Raw genomic sequence first — 22,058 nt, forward strand, 5'->3', positions numbered from 1 at the left:
TGCCTACACCAATTAGTGAGGAAGCTAATGATGATGATCATGAAACTTCAGATCAAGTTACTACCGAAACTCATAGGTCAACCAGAGTACGGTCCGCACCAGAGTGGTACGGTAATCCTGTTCTGGAAGTAATGTTACTTGACCATGACGATCCTATGAACTATGAGGAAGCGATGATGGGCCCAGATTCCGAAAAATGGCTTGAGGCCATGAAATCTGAGATGGGATCCATGTATGAGAACAAAGTATGGACTTTGGTTGACTTGCCCGATGATCGGCAAGCCATAGATAATAAATGGATCTTCAAGAAGAAGACTGACGCTGACGGTAATGTTACTATCTACAAAGCTCGACATGTCGCGAAAGGTTTTCGACAAGTTCAATGAGTTGACTACGATGAGACCTTCTCACCAGTAGCAATGCTTAAGTCTGTCCGAATCATGTTAGCAATTGCCGCATTTTATGATTATGAAATTTGGCAAATGGATGTCAAAACTGCATTCCTGAATGGATTTCTGGAAGAAGAGTTGTATATGATGCAACTGGAAGGTTTTGTCGATCCAAAGGGTGCTAACAAAGTGTGCAAGCTCCAGCGATCCATTTATGGACTGGTGCAAGCCTCTCGGAGTTGGAATAAACATTTTGATGGTGTGATCAAAGCATATGGTTTTATACAGACTTTTGGAGAAGCCTGTATTTACAAGAAACTGAGTGGGAGCTCTGTAGCATTTCTAATATTATATGTGGATGACATATTGTTGATTGGAAATGATATAGAATTTCTAGATAGCATAAAAGGATACTTGAATAAAAGTTTTTCTAGGAAGGACCTCGGTGAAGCTGCTTATATATTGGGTATCAAGATCTATAGAGATAGATCAAGACGCTTAATTGGACTTTCACAAAGCACATACCTTGATAAAGTTTTGAAGAAGTTCAAAATGGATCATTCAAAGAAAGGGTTCTTGCCTGTATTACAAGGTGTGAAGTTGAGTCAGACTCAATGCCCGACCACTGCAGAAGATAGAGAGAAAATGAAAGTCATTCCCTATGCTTCAGCCATAGGTTCTATCATGTATGCAATGTTGTGTACCAGACCTGATGTATGTCTTGCTATAAGTCTAGTAGGGAGGTACCAAAGTAATCCAGGAGTGGATCACTGGACAACGGTCAAGAACATCGTGAAGTACCTGAAAAGGACTAAGGATATGTTTCTCGTTTACGGGGGTGACAAAGAGCTCATCGTAAACGGTTACGTCGATGCAAGATTTGACACTGATCCGGATGACTCTAAGTCGCAAACCAGATACCTATTTTTATTGAATGGTGGAGCTGTCAGTTGGTGCAGTTCCAAGCAAAGCGTCGTGGCGGGATCTACGTGTGAAGCGGAGTACATAGCTGCTTCAGAAGCAGCGAATGAAGGAGTCTGGATGAAGGAGTTCATATCTGATCTAGGTGTCATACCTAGTGCATCGGGTCCAATGAAAATCTTCTGTGACAATACTGGTGCAATTGCCCTGGCAAAGGAATGCAGATTTCACAAGAGGACCAAGCACATCAAGAGACGCTTCAATTCTATCCGTCATCAAGTGTCGGAGGGAGACATAGATATTTGCAAGATACATACGGATCTGAATGTTGCAAACCCGTTAACTAAGCCTCTTCCACGAGCAAAACATGATCAGCACCAAGACTCCATGGGTGTTAGAATCATTACAATGTAATCTAGATTATTGACTCTAGTGCAAGTGGGAGACTGAAGGAAATATTCCCTAGAGGCAATAATAAATGTTTATTATTCATGCTATAATTGTATTAACCGGAAACTTGATACATGTGTGAATACATAGACAAACAGAGTGTCCCTAGTATGCCTCTACTTGACTAGCTCGTTTATCAAAGATGGTTAAGTTTCCTAGCCATAGACATGTGTTGTCATTTGATGAACGGGATCACATCATTAGGAGAATGATGTGATGGACTAGACCCATTTGTTAGCTTAGCATTATGATCGTTACTATTTTATTGCTACTGCTTTCTTCATGACTTATACATGTTCCTCAGACTATGAGATTGTGCAACTCCCAAATATCCGGAGGAACACTTTGTGTGCAATCAAACCTCACAACGTAACTGGGTGATTATAAAGATGCTCTACAGGTGTTTCCGATGGTGTTTGTTGGGTTGGCATATATCGAGATTAGGATTTGTCACTCCGTGTTTCGGAGAGGTATCTTTGGGCCCTCTCGATAATACTCATCACTCCAAGCCTTGCAAGCAATGTGATTAATGAGTTAGTTGCGGGATGAAGTATTACGGAACGAATAAAGAGACTTGCTGGTAACGAGATTGAACTAGGTATGAGGATACCGACGATCGAATCTCGGGCTAGTAACATACCGATGACAAAGGGAACAATGTATGTTGTTATGCGGTTTAACCGATAAAGATCTTCGTAGAATATGTAGGAGCCAATATGAGCATCCAGGTTCCGCTATTGGTTATCGACTGGATATTGTCTCAGGTCATGTCTACATAGTTCTCGAACCCGTAGGGTCCGCACGCTTAACGTTCGATGACGATCGGTATTATGAGTTTTGAGTTTTGATGTACCGAAGGTAGTTCGGAGTCCCGGATGTGATCACGGACATGACGAGGAGTCTCTAAATGGTCGAGACATAAATATTGATATATTGGAAGGCTATATTCGGACACCGGAAAGGTTCTGGAAGTCACCGGATAAATAACGGAGTACCGGGATGTTAACGGAACAGCACCAGGGAGTACATGGGCCTTAATGGGCTTTAGTGGAAGAGTGAGGAGGCAGCCAAGGGTTGGGGGCGCCCCCCCCCCCAATCTCAATCCGAATTGGGTTGGGGGCCGGCCCCCCTTTCCTTCTTCTCCTCCTCCCCTTCCTTCCCTTCTCCTTGTTGGACTTGGAAAGGAGGGAGCCTACTCCTACTTGGAGTAGGACTCCCCCCCTTGGCCGCACCCTCCCCCTTGGCCGGCCTCCTACTCCTCCATCCTTTATATACCTAGGGAGGGGGCACCCCATAGACACACAAGTTGATTCCCTTAGCCGTCTGCGGTGCCCCCTTCCATAGTTACACACCTCGATCATATCTTCGTAGTGCTTAGGCAAAGCCCTGCATCGGTAACTTCATCATCACCGTCATCATGCCGTCGTGCTGACGAAACTCTCCCTCGGCCTCAACTGGATCAAGAGTACGAGGGACGTCATCGAGCTGAACGTGTGCTGAACACGGAGGTGCCGTACGTTCGGTGCTAGGATCGGTCGAATCGTGAAGAAGTACGACTACATCAACCGCGTTGTCATAACGCTTCCGCTAACGGTCTACGAGGGTACGTGGACAACACTCTGCCCGCTCGTTGCCATGCATCACCATGATCTTGCGTTTTCGTAGGAAATTTTTTGAAATTACTACGTTCCCCAACAGGAACACAACATGGCTCATTCAACTCCTACACATGCTAGTGGGTTTCAACTATTTACTTTGGCAATGATAGGTCATGCAGAGGAATGGGTTCAACTACCGTAGCATAAAGTAGCAGTTGAATCGTTGTTGTCCTAATGCAATAAAAGAGAGTAGGAGCGAGAGAGTGGGATTGTATCGGAATGAACAAGGGGTTTTTGCTTGCCTGGAAGATCAATAGGGGGGCACTACTCCTCTGACAGGTACTCTGAAACGATCACTGAAGCAGGACCTATCAAGAAGGACGGTGTCGGCGATCAATACACAATCATATGCAACAATATGATGCATGAACATGGCATGTAGATGTGATGTTGTTTGTGCTAACGCAACTAGCATGCATTTTGCATGAAGTCCATTTGAACCAAAGGTTCAAATGCAACTCCAAGTTAAACCCTTTAAAATGCCATTTATGTGTTTTCATATATTCAGTAGGTATAACTTGGTTTTTCATGCATGCAAATGGTACAGATCGATAGATTGGATTTTTCTGATAATTTTTCATATATAAATTATTTCAATCTGAGCTACGGTTATTTTTCTATGAATTTTTGAAGTTTTGGCTATTTTCTGGAATTTCCTGAATTATTTTAAAACCAGAAAAGCTTTATTGTGTCAGCACTGCGTCATGCATGCGTCAGCAGGTCAACTGCGCTGACTGGGGTCAAACCTGACGTGTGGGGTCCACACGTCAGGGACAGAGGGTTATAAGAGGGTTAGTTTATATTAACTAAAAGAATAGGGCACTGGGGCCCACTGTCAGTGTCACGGGGGGGATTAGTACTAATTAGGTTCCTGACAGGCCGGGCCCACATGGCGGTGGCACATGACGGCGAGGTCTCACTGGCGACCACGGGGCTCGGCGGTGTCCGCGCCACAGGCCACGGGAGCGGCGGCTGAGAGCACCGGGGCGTAGCCCGGGCTCGTCCGCATCCAGCGGAGGCGACAGGAGGACGCGGGGAGGTCGGAGCACATCGGAGCGGAGCTCGCGGCGCCGACTGGAGTTCGGCTCCGGTCGAACTACGGCTAGGAGGCATCGGAAGATCAGGGAAGTAGGGGGGTCGACGCAGGGCTCACAGCGATCGTGCAGAGGATCTCGGAGAGCTCGGGGAAGACCTGCAGCCGACGAATTTGACGACGGCGCTTCTCGGTGGCCGACGATGAAGACGACGGCGGTGACGGCTCCACGGGGCGTCCGGCGACTCGTGGCTTGACGGAGAGGACGAGGAAGGTGTGGCGATGCTCGTGGACACGTTGGAGAGGCGAGGCCGTGGCGGTGGGCACGGCAACAGCGAGCGGCGGCGACGGCTCATTCGGGTGGTGCTCGTGAGAGAGAGAAAGGGGAGGGGATGAGCACGGATGAGAGCGAGGGGAGCCGGGGGGTTGCGTGGCGCCTTCAGGGAGTCGCGGGAGGAAGCAGAGAGGCAGGAGGTGGCCGGGCGCGTGGCCGCATGCGGCGAGCGCGTGCTCGGTGTCCTCCTGGCGCGGTGGAGACGACGACTGGCAGTGCCAGTCGGCTGGGCCGGTTGATGGGCTGCCAGTGGGCTGGGCTAGCACAGCTGGGCCGGCACAGTGCCAGGCCAGCAAGTGGCCCAGGTAGGTTTCCCCTTCCTTTTTCCTGTTTTTGTTTTCTATTTTACTTTTCTGTAATTGGTTTCTGATTAGTAAAAATACCAAATCAATTTATTTCATTCTGGTAATTTTTGTAGGGGCTAGGTGGATCATTCTAGAGCCCCTCACCAATTAAAATAGTTATTAGAGCTAATAAATATTTATATGAATTATTAGCCCCAATTCAAATACCATATGAATTAATTCATAAATCCAAAATGTCAGGGGAAAATGTGCATCACCTCTGGTTACTGTTTCCAGCATTTTCCAAAAATGATGAACATTTTTTAAGGCCATTTGGGTTCACTGAAAAAATATTTTAGTTGAACCTATTTAATTCCTTTTGATGCTAGGGTTTGATCATCCCCATTTCAAAGTTTCATGAAATTTTAAACATGATGCTCACATGAAAGGCTAGCCTAGGTCATTACCAGACTAGGGATGTGACAACTCACCCCCACTCAGAAGAATCTCGTCCCGAGATTCAGGAGTTGGCGGAAAGAAAGTGGGGTACTCCAGTCGAAGACGATCTTCTTGCTCCCATGTAGCTTCTCTCTCAGAGTGATGAGACCACTGAACCTTGAGAAACTTGATGTTCTGACGTCGGGTGACATGCTCTGCTTGATCCAGAATGCGAACAGGGTACTCCCGATATGTGAGGTTATCTTGGAGATCAAGCGTTTCGTGGTCCACTCTGCGGATGGGATCCGAGAAGCAACGCCTGAGTTGAGAAACGTGGAAGACATCATGTACTCGATAAAGGTGTGGGGGTAGTTCCAACTGGTAGGCAACCTCTCCTCGTTTAGCGAGAATGTGAAAAGGACCAATGTAATGAGGAGCCAACTTGCCCTTGATACCGAAACGATGGGTACCCTTCAAAGGAGTAACCCGAAGGTAAGCCTTGTCGCCAACTTCATAAGCCACTTCCTTATGACGACGGTCATACTGGCTCTTTTGACAAGACTGGGCTGTTTTTCAAATTCTCACGAATGACGCAAACTTGCTCTTCTGCTTCCTGGATCATATCCGGTCCAAAGAATTGTCTTTCACCAGTTTCTTACTAATTCAAAGGTGTTCGACATCTTCGTCCATAGAGAATCTCAAAAGGAGCTTTCTTGATACTGGATTGGTAGCTATTGTTATAAGCAAACTCTGTGAAAGGAAGACACTTTTCCCAATCCATACCGAATGAGATAACGCAAGCTCTAAGCATGTCTTCGAGAATTTGGTTGACCCGTTCCACCTGACCACTCGACTGAGGGTGGAAAGCGGTACTGAAGGAAAGATGGGTGCCCATGGATGTCTGGAAACTCTCCCAGAAATGAGAAGTGAAAAGACAACCACGGTCTGAATTAATCTCTAGTGGGACACCATGTAGTGACACTATTCGAGAAATATATAAGTCAGCGAGCTGACTAGCAGTGATACTCTCTCGAACAGGTAGGAAGTGAGCCACTTTGGAAAGACGATCAATGACTACAAAAATAGCATTATTTCCTCTCTTGGTGTTGGGAAAGCCGGTGATGAAGTCCATACCAACTTTATCCCATTTCCACTCAGGAATAGCTAAAGGCTGAAGGGTGCCAGTAGGCCTCTGATGCTTTGCCTTAACGCGACAACAAACGTCACAGTTAGCAATGAACTGAGCAATTTCTCTCTTCATCCTAGTCCACCAGAACCTCTGGCGTAGGTCCTGATACATCTTAGTACTACCGGGATGAATCGTGAGAGGAGATTCATGAGCCTCCTTAAGGATCAATTGCCGAAGATGTTGCTTCTTGGGAACCACTAGGCGGTTCTGGAAGAAAACAACACCTCGATCATCTATTGAGAAACTAGCAGCAATACCCTTTGCGATGTTTCTCTTGATTCGGGTAATCCCCGTATCATGCTTCTGGGCTTCTATGATATGATCCACAAGAGTAGGTTTGGCCACCAAGGTAGAAAGGAATCCGTGAGGAGAAATGTGAAGGTTGAGCTTACAGAATTCCTCATGGAGAAGTGGTTGGCCCTGCTGCAACATGAGATTGTTGCAATAGGACTTACGACTTAGTGCATCAGCCATGACATTGGCCTTGCCTAGGGTGTAGGTGATCCCTAAATCGTAATCTGAGATCAACTCCAACCAACATCTTTGCCTAAGGTTCAGATCTAGTTGGGTGAAGATATACTTGAGACTCTGGTGATCGGTGTAGATCTCGCAACGTTTACCAAGAAGGTAATGTCGCCAGGTCTTAAGTGCATAGACTACAACTGCAAGCTCTAGATCATGTGTAGGATAATTCTCCTCATGTGGATGCAACTGTCGAGATGCATAAGCAATCACATGGTGATCCTGCATAAGAATGCAACCTAGTCCCTGTCATGAGGCATCACAATAGATAATAAAGTCTTTAATGAAATCCGGTGGCACAAGTATGGGAGCAGAAGTCAGGCGTCTTTTCAGTTCCTGAAAACTGTGCTCACACTTTGGGGACCACTCAAACTTTTTATCTTTCTTGATAAGTTCTGTGAGAGGTTTGGCCACTTTAGAGAAGTTCTCAACAAAGCGGCGACAATAACTGGCTAGACCAAAGAAACTCCTAACTTTCTTAACCGTTTCAGGCGGAGCCCAATCAAGAACGGCCTGAACTCTCTCGGGATTGATAGCAATGCCCTTACCAGAAATTACGTGGCCTAGATAGGTCACTTCTGGCAACAAAAATTCACACTTGGAGAACTTGGCATAAAGGCGGTGCTCTCAGAGTTTTTCTAACACAAGTCTGAGATGTTCGGCATGCTCTTCCTCGTTCTTCGAGTAAATAAGAATATCATCGAGGTAAACCATGGCGAACTTATCTAAGTACTCCATGAAGATCGAGTTCACCAAGCGGGAGAATGTGGCTGGAGCGTTGGTTAGACCGAAGGACATGACAGTGTACTCGTACTGGCCATAACGAGTGACAAAAGCCGTCTTAGGAATGTCCCCATTTCTAATCTTGATTTGATGGTAGCCTAACCTCAAATCCATCTTGGAAAAGACTGAGGATCCAACGAGCTGATCATACAGGTCGTTGATCCTGGGGAGCAGATACTTGTTCTTTATCGTGACCAAATTAACGGGACGATAATCTACAACCATCCGGTCCGTTCCATACTTCTTCATGATGAAGAGGACGGAGCAAGCCCAAGGAGAAGAATTAGGACAGATGAAACCCTTCTGCAAGGACTCATCAAGTTGTTTCTTAAGCTCAGCTAGTTCTAAGGGTGCCATCTCGTAAGGTCTCCTAGAGATTGGAGCGGTTCCTAGGATAAGATCTATGACAAACTCTACATCTCTGTTAGTTGGAAGACCTGGCAGTTCTTCTGGAAAGACATCCGGAAAGTCACGGACTACCGGGATATCTTCAAGGTCTGGGAGAGGGCTGGCATTAAGAGAATAGAGTTGACGCTTGGCAACTCTAGTGGAAACAGTGACTATCTTGCCAGATGGGTGTGTAAGCTGAACAGACCCGGTGAAACAATCAATCTTGGCATGATGAGCTGTCATCCAGTTCATACCCAAAGTGATGTTAATATCTGAAGACTTAAGGGCTACAAGTGAGGCAAGGAATACAAGTCTGTCAACAAGGATTTCATTACCATGGCTTATTCTTGTAGTTTGCCATCTAGACCCTGGAGTTTGGATTTCAAGCGGAGTTGGCATATCACAAAATGACATGTCGTGCAAGCGGGCATAGCTTTCAGAAATGAAAGAATGAGATGCTCCAGTATCGAACAAGACCGATGATGGATGACAGTTGACAAGGAGTGCACCAAGAACGACATCCGGATCATCATGAGCGTTTTTAGCTGAGACATGATGCACACGTCCACGTTCAATGGGAGCTGACTTGACACTGATCATCTTGCGTGACGGCTTACCACGGCTAACAGACTTCTCGGGCTGGGGTGGAGCATAACTGGCCTGAGAGCAGTCACGTGCATAGTGTCCTGGCTCTCCGCATGTGAAACAATTCCCTGAAGTAGGACGTGGACTCGCATTGACAGGCGGTCTACCAATAGGCCTGAGTGGAGCATACTGCTTAACTGGGGGAGGCACCGCATAAGATGGCCTTGGTGAATATCCGGGTGGAAGAGCGGAGTTTGGAACCCAAATTCGGCGCTTCTGAGAACTAGAACCGGAGGAAGAACCCAAATCATGGGTGTGCTTACGAGACTCCTCGTAAGTGAGCTGAGCGGTCTCTGCGTTAATGGCCTTGTTCACAAGAGCCTGGAATGTATTGCAATGATGCAAGTGGAGATCGCGACGCAACTTGGGGTTGAGACCCTTCCAGAACCTTGCCTGCTTCTTGGCATCCGTGGACACCTCCTCTGTAGCATAACGGGCGAGGTTCTCAAACTCTCTACTGTAAACATCAACAACCATCTTACCATGGGTGAAACTACAAAACTCTTCTCTCTTGCGATCAATGAGAGCCTCAGGAATGTGATGCTCGCGAAAAGCCTCAGTGAAATCTCTCCGGGTAGGTATCTGGCCAGCTGGAATCATAGCCTCGTAGTTCTGCCACCAAAGACTAGCAGGACCCTCTAGGTGATATGCAGCATAGGTGACCTTGTCACCTTCAGCTACATTCGCAGAATGTAGCTTAAGAGTGATGCTTCGGAGCCAGTCATCTGCATCGAGTGGCTCGATGGAATGATGGAAGGTAGGTGGTTTTAGGCCAATAAAGTCATGAATGGTCGCTGACTCTTTGCACTGATGAGCGGTGTTCTCCTCAATACGTGCTAACAAGCGGTTAGACTCTCACTTGTTCCTCTCCATCTCTAACATGAACTCTGCCAACGAAGACTGGTCGGGAGGATCCTCCTCATCCCTACCACCTCCGTGGTTCCGGCTACGAGCAACAGAACTCCGGTTAACCGGCAACATTCTGAAGGACCAACCAAGGAAAACAAGGATGGATTCAGCATCAACATAAGGATGTAGAATGTGGTACAAGGGAAATAGTATCTCTCAAACTCCTAGGACAATTTCGGTAGCATAACGGCAGTAAAATGCTCAAAATATGAGACATCCTGCAATAGGGGGTAGTACAACAACTCAACATCATCACTCAAGGTTCTGTGATAGTACTAAACAAACTACACCGGAAATACTCGAAAACTGGAATATGACCCTGATCAACCAATCCTAAGAGATTACGGAGTAGTAACACGTGATCCTGATAGATGAAAGAGAAAGCCTAGTTCCTTAACCCCGTAGGAAAGATAGGATGACTCAGATCAGAAGGACATAGGTATAAGGAGTAAAAAGAGCCTTACGTTCCCTTCCACAATCAATTCCCTTACATAACTAAAGAATTTCTAGACTCAACTTCGACCAGTTTGGCTGACTAATCCTACAGGCAGTCAGGCTGTGATACCAAAGCTGTCGGGACCTCGATCCTAAGTCACACCGATCTAGCATGTGACACTTCATATCACTTTGCGGCCTCACGCATGGTATTCCCACGGGTGCCACCTTACCTGGCCGACATGACTAGTCGTAAACCCAAGGTGGCACAAACTTACAGGGACAGGCATACATAACCCAGCAACGAACGTGTCGGTCGTCAACGTATGAACCCAAGTCGTAGCAAGCTACAAGGACTTAAAGGAACAACGCGTGACATTTCCCCGAAGGGACAGACAGAGGAACGAAGAAGGATACATGCCGGCCAGCCTAAGTGTTCCAGAGCAGTAGCGAACTACCATGGCTCAGTGGAAGCACTAGGAGACATTTCCCCATAAGGAAGGCTACCAAGAATAAAAAACTAGGTGTCGGATCCCACACATAGCAATACACGTTACACGTACGCATAACACGCAAGTATGTGCTTTACAACTTGGAATCACAACATAACTCAACAACTCATATAGATAAAGCTCAGAGGAGCCATCATAGCATTTATTACAAACAGGGGTCACATGACCCAACATAAAGAGCATACAAGCAACACGCGGAAGCATAACATGTCTGAGTACAGACAACTACAAATGAAAAAGGCTGAGAAGCCTGACTATCTACAACACCCGTACAAGATCGTAGCTGAGGTAACAAGCTACTTGTCGAAGTCCAAGCGGAACTACTAGTGAGACAGAAGTCTCCTCTGCAAAAACATAAATTAAGCAACGTGAGTACAAAGGTACTCAGCAAGACTTACATCAGATCCTATCATACATGCATTAGTATCAAGAAGGCAATGTGGGGTTTAGTTGCAATAAGCTAGCTTTGACTCAGTGGCTATCCTGTTCTACGACTACGAGTAACTTCTTTGAGGTGAGATAGCGCACACGAGTCCACTAATCACCACATCAATACACTACTATGGATTCTATCCCGTCTCCCTACGAGAAAGCCATCCATACCACTCACACTTCTCTTGAGCATTTTAGAGTATCCACTTCAAGTTGTCTATGTACCATATAAGCATCCAAGTAGTCCATATCCGCGGACGTGGCTATTCGAATAGATCATGTTAACCCTGCAGGGGTGTACTTATTCACACATGCTCTCGCCACTTACCGCCATGTACACGTCATGTATTTTGGCAACCTTCAAGCGGAAGCCTGGCGAGGGTGTCGGCCACGACCTGACTAACCACACAAGACTCTAGTCCAGGTTTATCGCCTATCTGAGGTTGAACCCGCAAGGGAATTTCGGCCGAAGTTTCCATCATGGCCTCAAACGATGTGTACAGGGTTCTCGAGAGTATCAGGTAGGGTATATGTATTTGATCAGATCACATATTGAACTTGTATTTATGTATGTGCCTTACAAATGTATATTCTTCTAGGCTAACTGTTTGAAGAACAAGACCAACCGTTCTAAAGTGAATATTCCAATAGGCAACAGGATCTCATAGCTATATTGCACACTGCGAGGCTCTTGTAAATAGCTGCTAGTTCCTTCTTTTTTCTGTGCCATATTATCATATCTATATTGACTTGTTGCAAATACAGAGGAAAGCCTGTGGGGACCAAAAAGAACCTGAACCGAATGCAGTGCAAATCTTCAAGGATTGCCACACTAGCAAGATGAAGGGCATGAGCACACCAGTTCAAGCCATTGTTGTAAGTCCTTACTCCTCCTGCCTTTGAACTGATTGGTATTGTGACGTGTTCATTTAACTGCTTGGTTTGCAGCCAGTGTCAGTTACTCTGTTCACTTTTATACATGGTTGTCTTAACGTATCATTTCATCTTACATGGTTTAAAAGAGATGAAGGATATTCTTTTGGTCTTGATCTGTAATCTAGTTGTGATGTTCACGTGCCCACACAATGATACAATAGCTTGTTTGTTTATATCTGTTTGCACATGATATGAATGATGTCATACTATGTTCATCCTACTTTAAACCATGTCTCTTTATCCTCAGATGTCAACAAATGTGAGGAAATAGACAATACAGCAGGCATGCTACATGGACATATGTTCCGAAAGTGATTTTATTATGTAGTTGGCACTACAATACATGATAATGTATTACAGTAGTTCACTAAAATATGTTATGTATAAACATGAAACCTACTTTGTTCGTTTTTGTCTCATTAGTAACTTATCTGGTAAACTAATCTACAAGTTTAAACTTTCAGCAAGCTATGGAACAAATGATTCAACAGCCACAACTACCTGAAGGTGACGAGGCTACCACTGGCACAATGTCACCTCTTGCTGCAGTGCGTCAGTATCTCTCCACTAACAGTGCAAAAAGCACATTCCTGCGTAATTCTGGGTTGGTTGTCAAGGTAACCTCGTCCAAATCGCCTACTAAACAAAATCTTCCCGCTAGACAGAGTGATATATTTGTGCTCCAGACACAAGTTCAATCCCTAATGGACGTTGTTTCGGAAACAAGAATAGTGGTTGACAAATGTCGTCAAGATATGAATGGTTTTGAAACCAGACTATCAGACGTTGGCTTCGTTGTTCAAGAGCAATGGCAGAAAAAAAGGGGAAGATCATGCTACTCCATCAGATTCTACAGCTTGAAACATTAGCACTCAGGTCAAATGATTTGTGCTTCTATACATCTGATGGTGCTTTTATCTGCAAGGATGGTAAACTTTATGCCAACAGGCCTTTTGTTGTATGGTTGGAATTTATTTTGTTGTGATAAAACATTTATGGTGCTGCCAAAGGTGCAGAAATTACAACGCTATTTTTGTATAGTGTATGTTATCTTAGTAATGTATTTGGCCGAAAGCTTCGTAGGAGCCCAACATGCCAACATTCATCGGGCCCATTCCAATTGGGCTAAAAACGATTATGGGCCGTAATTTGCATGTATTCCACTAAAAATATCTGGGCCTAAATCAGCATAAGCTTCCATATTTTTTTTGGTAGGCATGTGCCCACAGTGGGCCTTTAATAGGCCTAAACATAATTTGGGCCCTCAGTAACAATAGGCCGTTTTCATGTGTAAATATCTCGAGCCCATAAAAAACATGGGCCTTTAATAGGCCGAAAGTGAGATTGGGACCTGATTGTGCCAAATAACCCACTGGTCATTAGCAGGCCGGAATGTATCTCAACTCGTGGTGGCCCATTTACAATGCGGATCGTTCACAGGCCGAAATTCAGACGGGCCGTAAATGAACCGACCTACTACACGGGCCTTTAACAGGCCGGAAGTTTGATCGGGCTTTATTAGTGTCAGTTTTATATGGGCCGTTAATAGACCCGATGTGACGGTGGGCCACATATGGCCCATGGATTTCGTCCGACGTTAACAGGCCGAAAATCACAACAGGCTGAAAGTGGCCCAAATCTACAGTGGGCCTCTAACAGACCGAACCTCAGACATGGCCGAATGTGACCCAAATCCTTCACGGTCGTTTATGGGCCGAAAGTTTCAATGGCCTATAAATTGGCCCAAATGAAGCAGGTCCTTTAACAGGCCGGAAACACACTGGGTCGTAATTCGGCCCAAATACTTGGCCGACTGTTAACGGGCCAGAAGTGACCATGGGCCACGATGATGATAAGTTTAGGACGGGCTGTTGACGGGCCGATTTGACACTAGCCGTACGGGACTTAACTGCAAATGGGCCGTCTGCAAGCAGGCCGTGAATGGGTCGGCCCCCTAATTTTGACTGGGCCAGCCTTTTTAACCTAAATGGGCCGTTGTTGGGCCTTGCCACGTGTCTACGTATCATAGGCGCCTCCTGTCCATTGGGCGGTTGACATCTGTCCTTTCGTGGTGCTGACACGTGGTTGCTATAGCCAATGATAATTTTACATGTGGAAAATCCTCATTGGTCCCAGCTATTAATGGGTTATCGGATCCAAACCGGAACCTGATAACTTAACGATGACCCATTATGGTGGATGCCACGTGTCGGTCACCCTTGACGAAAGCACTTCTATGCCGCGCGATTTATCGTCATGAAAGTGGACACTTCCGTGATGATAATTTTGGTAATGTCATGGAACACTTCTGTGACAGCACAGGTATGACTATCTTGATTCTGTCATAAAATCGTCATGGATGTACATGCATGACAGAAAACGTGACCTACTGTGACAAACACGTATCATCACGGAAGTGTATTTTTTTGTAGTGTTGCCATCATAAGGGGCAATATGACGTGACGTTCTTTTGCACTAAGGGGTTGAGCATACAAACAAGAAGTGCATGGCAACCTCTGCTTCCCTCTGCGAAGGGCCTATACTTTACTTTTATGTATTTACTTTCATGCAAGAGTCAAGTTTTCTCTATTTTCCTTTTATTTTCTCTTTTGGCAAGCATTATGTGGTGAGGAAAGATCTAAGCACATATATCCAATTGGATGTGGGTAGCATGAGTTATTATTGTTGACATCACCCTTGAGGTGAATACATTGGGAGGCGAAATTATAAGCCCCTATGTTTCTACGTGTCCGGTTGAAACATTTTGCTCATGTGTATGCGGTGAGTGTTAGCAATCATAAAAGACTATATGATGGTTGAGTATGTGCACTTGCCTAAAGGCTCCAATACGTGACCCTTCCTGAGAAGATGATGAATTATAGTTGCAAAGTTGACTGAGAACATAGTTTGTTGGTTTCCAATAGAGTTTATACTTTATACTTCGATATTGTGATGAATTGTTACTTATTTATGAGAAGTCTATGATAAAAGTTTTATGTTTAAGGTTGTTGCTGTTATAATAACTAGCGGGATGACCCACGCATTTGCGCCGCTAGAATTATCATCTATTACCATATACTATGTTAATTTTGTCATGTCAACTCTTTGTATTCCATCTACCTTCTAATTAATTTAATTCTCTATGGAATTACATCTTGAGTTTTTAGTACCACAGCAAGATTTAAGTTTAATTACTAAAAAATAGCCAAAATACATAGAAGATATAATAGAAATCCCCATATGTTTTTAATCTTGTGTATTTGTATGTTATCCTTCACTCATGCCTATATCAGTAGTACATTAGTTTGTTAGCACTGACGATTATAGGGAAGTTTGTTTTATAAGTATAGTATGCATGATTGATTCTCCATGATTTCTGAGCTGATTATTGAACCAACAAAAAAACGTTATAGTTAGTAATATAAAAAAAAGCATCCTCTTTTCAACCTCGACTAATTGTTTGTCAACTTAGCACATTACTTGGAAAATATAGACGATCAGGAAAATTAATATGTAATGGAGAAAACTAATTCCTTCTGCACACTACTAAAATTATTTATTTTTATTTTTCCATTTGGCTATTATAAATCGTCTAAATATAATATATTTACGAATTAAAAGTATTTATCATTATTAAATTCATATTTTAGTAATCTTCTTCAGTATTACATTGTACTAATGTTACTAATGTGTATCAATGATGTACATATTGTAATAGTCAGAACAAAACACTCCCTGGGATAGAGCCGATGTCAAAAATCGGATTCAATAGTCCATGGTATGTTTGATTCAAGATAATTTTTAAAAAAATCCAAGGTTTCGTTCACACTATATTTCATATTTAGTTTTCCATCAACTTCGAATTCTTAGTAATATCCTCTGTTTGTCCTATGGGAAACCAAACAAACTTTTGTGCAAGAACAGTCTGGTACAAATTGAACTCCAGCTCGTCTTCTCACTACGTGCATGGAGAACACTGATAGCGCATCAGCCGTTCCGTTCTTTTCATCAACATGCATATGTCTAGGAGGCCCATTTGTATTTTTCCTTGTATAGGTTATCTTGTTCAATACGTGTACATAAGAGACTCGGTTCTATCTGTCAATCATAAGACTTATTACCCTAAAAAAATCATAAGACTTGTTTCTATGTTGCCTGCAAAAAATCATAAGACTTGTTTCTATGTTGCCCGCAAAAATAAAATACTTATTTGTACGCGACATATGTTGTACGTAAACTTTCCATCCTTTAACCTCGAACATTATAATTCAAATCAACGGAAAGTATTTTGTTTCATGTATCTATTTTTCGGCAAAATAAAACAGGTATGTACCTATATTGGTGTAAAGTCCAACCGGTAATTTTTTTCAGAACAGTCTGGCCCGTATTTTTTACAACAATCTGATCACTGGTATCTGCCGAGACGTAGGAGACTGTTTTTTTTATCAATGTAGGGACGTATGGCTGCCTTTGGACTTTAACTTGGGGGTGAGTATTCCCAGGAGGATGAGTGTCCAATCCGTATGAGGAGAAAATTAGAGCCTTTAATTCACACGTACATGCAGAACTTTTGATTTTCCCTCAAAAAAACACATACATCCAGCAGCGGACTCCTAGTATGCATGTACATGCAGAGTACTTATTTTTCTTTTTTATGAGAGATTGCTAGTAGGACGTGATTGATGCACGTTATATAATGTTTTTTAGACATGTACGATTCGGCTTCCTATAGAATTTTATTTGACGTGTAGTACTTGTCTACCTCAGTTTTTTTTACATGTGCAGTACTTGTCTAATCTTTCTAGACTTGTACGACGTGTAGTACTTGCACATTTCAGTTTTTCTTGGACGTTTGTAATACTTGCCTAATCTTTAGACGTGTACGATCAGGATTTTCGTCGAGTTTTTTCTTTGATGTGTAGTACTTGTCTTATTTCAACTTTTCTGACGTGTAGTGCTTTTCTAATCTTAGCCGTTGATACACTGTCGGGGAAAATATACAGGGATATATGTTTTCCCCTGACTTGTGCATAGTCAAGACCAAGGCCAAACCAAGAGATTTGAAAAACCAACACGCAGCCCAGAGAGACCAAGATCGAGCCAGAAAAGCAAGATATCAAAAAGAAAAGGGCCTCCCTTGCCGGGCAGGCGAGCCCGGCAAGGAGCGGGGCCACCACCAGAAGTAAGCAACCAAGGCTCCCCGGCAGAGCCTGCCAGGGCTCGCGGGGGCAGAACCACCCCACCAACCACTCAAGCGCGACCCACGTCGTCAATCAGTGCGGTGTCAAGCCGCAACATGATTAAGTGGCAGCCATTTCCTACAGAAGAAACCCACAGATGACACCCGTCCTGCAACGTGTCAAGAGAACAGGTGCGGAGCTGGCAAGATAGCCCGGCAAGCCTTGTCGGGCGACCAGTGATGTGACGCTAAGCGGTGCATTTAATGCACCCTATCAGCCCGCAGAGTTAGGTATGATAGCACTGTTTGCTATCATATCAGTGGATAATGACCACTTTGCCATTGTGGTGACCCCTTAATCTATAAAAGGCGGCCCATGGCACTCGTAGGAGGGGTTGAAAAGTTGATGAACCTAAGCCACCATACATGCGTAGTCGCTGCGGCCCCGAGGCAAACCCTGTCGGGCAAGTGTCACTAGTAGAAAAAAGCCCATTTGTCCCGGTTCCGGAACCGGGACTAAAGGGTCGGTACTAAAGCCCAATACCTTTAGTCCCGGTTCACCTACGAACCGGGACAGATGGGGCTCCACGTGGCCGTTGTGGCTTACCCAAGCAGGAGGTCCTTTTGTCCCGGTTGGTAGCACCAACCGGGACCAAAAGGCATCCATGCGTCAACAGTTCAGGGGCTGGGGTTTTTGTTTTTTTTAAGGGGGGGGTTGGGGGTTTTGGGGGTTTTGTAGGGTTAATTTAGGGGTTTCATATATTGTGTTAGCTAGCTAATAGAGAGAAGTGTCCTCTCCTATCTCCGTGCTTGGTCGACGCTACGTACTATACGTATAGAGAGGACTCGACGCACTAGCTAGTAAGCAAATGAAGGAAACCATTAAGTACAGAAGATCGTCATGAACATATACACAGAGAAGTGATCGACCTCTCCTTCTCCGAGAGATTGGTCGAACAACAAGTTTTCGTATATCTATCCGACGCTACTGGCTACATATATATACAATGTAAGATCTCTTACAATCCCCTAATTTCTGAACTCAAGTTCCACATGCTATTCTCCGGCTTTATTGATGACGTGGTCAAGAAAGAATCCCGCCAATTCCTCTTGAATTGCTCGTATGCGATCTTGTGGTAGGAGTTCATCCCGCATCTGAAACATCTAATTTGAAGAAGGGGGTCAATACATATATATGAATGAAACTCAACACAAATGATGGTAATAAAATAAAATTGTGAATATTATTGCTTACGCACTTCATATTGTTTTGGAGAGTAGCCCCGCTCACAGGTCGTGTGGCGGATGAACTCGCAAACGTAGTATCCGCAGTAATTATTCCCGGGTTCCTACCACAACCACTTTACAAGAAATAGAGGTCAATCAACCTGATAAGCAAGCATCCTAAATGGTATCGATGAAACTAGCTAGAATCAATGGGAGATGCGCGGAACTAGCTAGTAGTACTTACTTTCGGGTGTGTAAATCGCAGCTTCCCCGGCAGTCCCGGGGCTTCTGCAGTGAACTCTTTCCAAAACCTGCCAGACAAAGAAAATAATTACTTGAAATCAGGAAATGAATAAAGTTGCCGATATGGTGCGATAATGATCGATTGAACTTACTTCTCTAGCATTTTAGTCATGGCCGCATACTCCTTAGGATCTTTTCGTCTCGAGTCTATGACGGTTACTAGTCCCTGCTCAAGCTTAATCTCTAGCAGAATAAAGTGGAACCTGCGCACGCATATGCATAACTCATCAATTACATTACTATAACCTCGAGTAATAAGGGAAACCGAATATGCACAAGACAGTAACACTCACTTGAAGTTGTAAGGAAAGAGTATTTTATCTTTGTTTTGATTTTGAAGCAACAATCATAGCAAGTTGGCCTCAATTTGTTTGGCATCATATTTAACCATCCATTCATCTATGAGATTTGTGTTAATGAACCCAATATCATAGATTTGTGCTTTTCTGCATTCGACGATCTTCAATCTGCATAATATAGTGAGGATAATTATATATACATGCAATGAAAGAGTTGAGCTATATATAGAGACTTAATTACAGAAGTAGTACTTACAGACAGTAGCAACTGACGATTGTTTTATCGAGGGCCTTTTGATTGAAAAACTGGAAGAACTCCTCAAATGAAACAGACAACAGATCAATTCCAATGAGGGCGTGCTCCTCTTTAACTCTCAGCGTCAAAGTATCCTTCCCAGACTCACTGCAGGTGTCCATGTACCACTCATGTAATCTTCGCATCATCGTTGTTAGAGGAGGATGACCAGGTTTGACGAGAGGCTTCCCGTGCCGGTATTTGAATTCGTCCACCTCCATTATACCAAATGTGCATCGCCGGGCAGGTAATCTCCAGGATTGGTACCGGGCACCATCCTCGCATGATTAGCGACGATATCGCTGGACACCTTGAGCGGGGGGCACGATTGGTTCGCTTGTTCACCGAGCTGGGAAATGTTTTTCCCACTCCTTCGTTCTGCTAACCTTCGAGCACTGCAAGTACTTCCCGACCGACCCGACCGATCGCGCGGGTGCATCACACAACACCAACGGCGGCGCCGATGGCCATGAGCCGTACGTACCCCAGGCTCTCACTCGGGAGCAGCGGGACGAGCTCTGTCGTAGGAATGACCAACTCCTGAACACTCCCATCACCGGAACCACTCTCGAGGTGCTGGCCATGGAGTCGACTCGCCTGGCCACCTTGGCCGAGCACGATCGCCTCAAACGTCTACAAAGGGAGCTGGACGAGCGTGAGCGTCGTCAACCCAGTTCCAGTCGACACAAGTGTCGGCTCTACTCATGTGACCAACCTCGTAAGTACCAAGTCCTTAGTACTCCATTGCAAAATCTGGCGGCTGCCACTCGGATCACGGATTCCATCCAGCCATCTGGCTCTACGGCCGGAGAAGTGCATCGGCAGATCCAGGCGCTCCTCACGACGGCGCAGCCATAAAATGCGGCGATGAGTCAGTCCAGAGATCGGATCCACATCGCATCGGTGTGCGCGTAAACCTTTCAGTCAGCACACAGCCCACTCGGCTCCGGGAGGCGCCGAGCCACATCCTTCTCGAGGGATCGCCACAAAGATTGGAGGCGCGATCGAGTCATGTCGCCCCGGCGTCATGACGACTACGACTGCGCCCTGATGCCTCCACCGAGATGGTGCATACGGGCGCCAGCCCTACAACGACAGGCGGTCACACAACAGCGATCGCAGGCCGAGTCCCACTCGTCCCATGAGGGACACTCGAGACCCGAAGTTCAACACGGGGTCAATCCTCGCTCAGAGCTTGGTCGACAGAGGCCGGGCCCTACGAGAGGGTCAAGATCACGATGTACTGGGTGGCTCTGTACCATCAGGTCCAGAGTGCTTCAGCCGTTACATACGAGCAGCTGAGATTCCCAACAACTTTAGGTTAACCACGGGGATCAGCAAGTTCACAAGCGAATCCAAACCTGAGATTTGGTTGGAAGATTGCCGAGTGGCGGTTCAGATTGGTGGTCGTACACGTTTAATAGACAAGCCATGTCATGTGATTCCAAAAGGGGCGCCGCTTACTTCGTTTTCCACAAACGGGCGCACACCTCCCCTTCCATGCTGGGCCGGCCCATCTGTCCCTTTTTGCTGTTTTAAAGGGCAAACAAATCTGCACGTTTGAGATTCGAACCGCAACCTCCTCGTTCGGGGTTAGCTACTTTAACCAACTAGACAAGCCATGTCATGTGATTCGTTACTTCCCTTTCCTTCTGTTGTTCCTTTCTTACCTTTCTTTTTCTTTCTTTCTTGTTCCTCTTTTAAAAGGTGCATGAACTTTTTTCACAAAATCGATGAACTTTTTTCAAAACCTGTGAACTTCTTAGAATTCGTGAACTTTTTTCAAAATTGATGAACTTTTTTAATATTCGTAAACTTTTTCAGAAAATCCGTGAACCTTTTATTCAAAACCGATGAACTTTTTAAAATTTGTGAACTTTTTTTTATCAAAATCGATGAATTTTTTCAAATCAGTGAACTTTTTTTCACATTTCGGTGAACTTTCTTCAAATTCGCAGACATTTTTGTCAAATTGATGAACTTTTTTCTAATACGTGAACTTTTCTTCAAAAATCCAGTGAATGTCTTTCAAATTTTCTTGAACATTTCGTCAGAATCCGGTGAACTTTTTTCGATTTTGTTAACTCTTTTTTAAGAAATATTTGAATTCATTTTTCAAAATCGATGGATTTTTTTAATTTCATGAATTATGTTTCATATTTATGTTTTCCTTTTTCAAAAAATCCTAACTGGGAGTGAAACAACGGTAAAATCGGCGAGATCCTATATGGCGCGTAGGGCGACCCCCTACCACCGTGGCGCGTACCCCCATCTCACCCGCGCTCCTTCTAGGCCGGCCCATGTGGGGCGTGAGGTCCCCGATAGTTTATTCTTTTTTCTAATACGTGAACTTTTTTCTTTTTTCGTTTCTCCTTACCTTTTTTTTCTGGTTTCCTTTTCCTTTCCTCTTTAGTTTTTCACTCTTTTTTTGCAAATTTTCTTTTCAAATTCACGAACACTATTTCGTTCACTGAATTCAAGAAAAATTCATCATT

The sequence above is a fragment of the Aegilops tauschii genome, chromosome 7 (genome assembly GCF_002575655.3).
Source record: "Aegilops tauschii subsp. strangulata cultivar AL8/78 chromosome 7, Aet v6.0, whole genome shotgun sequence".
Lineage (NCBI taxonomy): Eukaryota > Viridiplantae > Streptophyta > Magnoliopsida > Poales > Poaceae > Aegilops > Aegilops tauschii.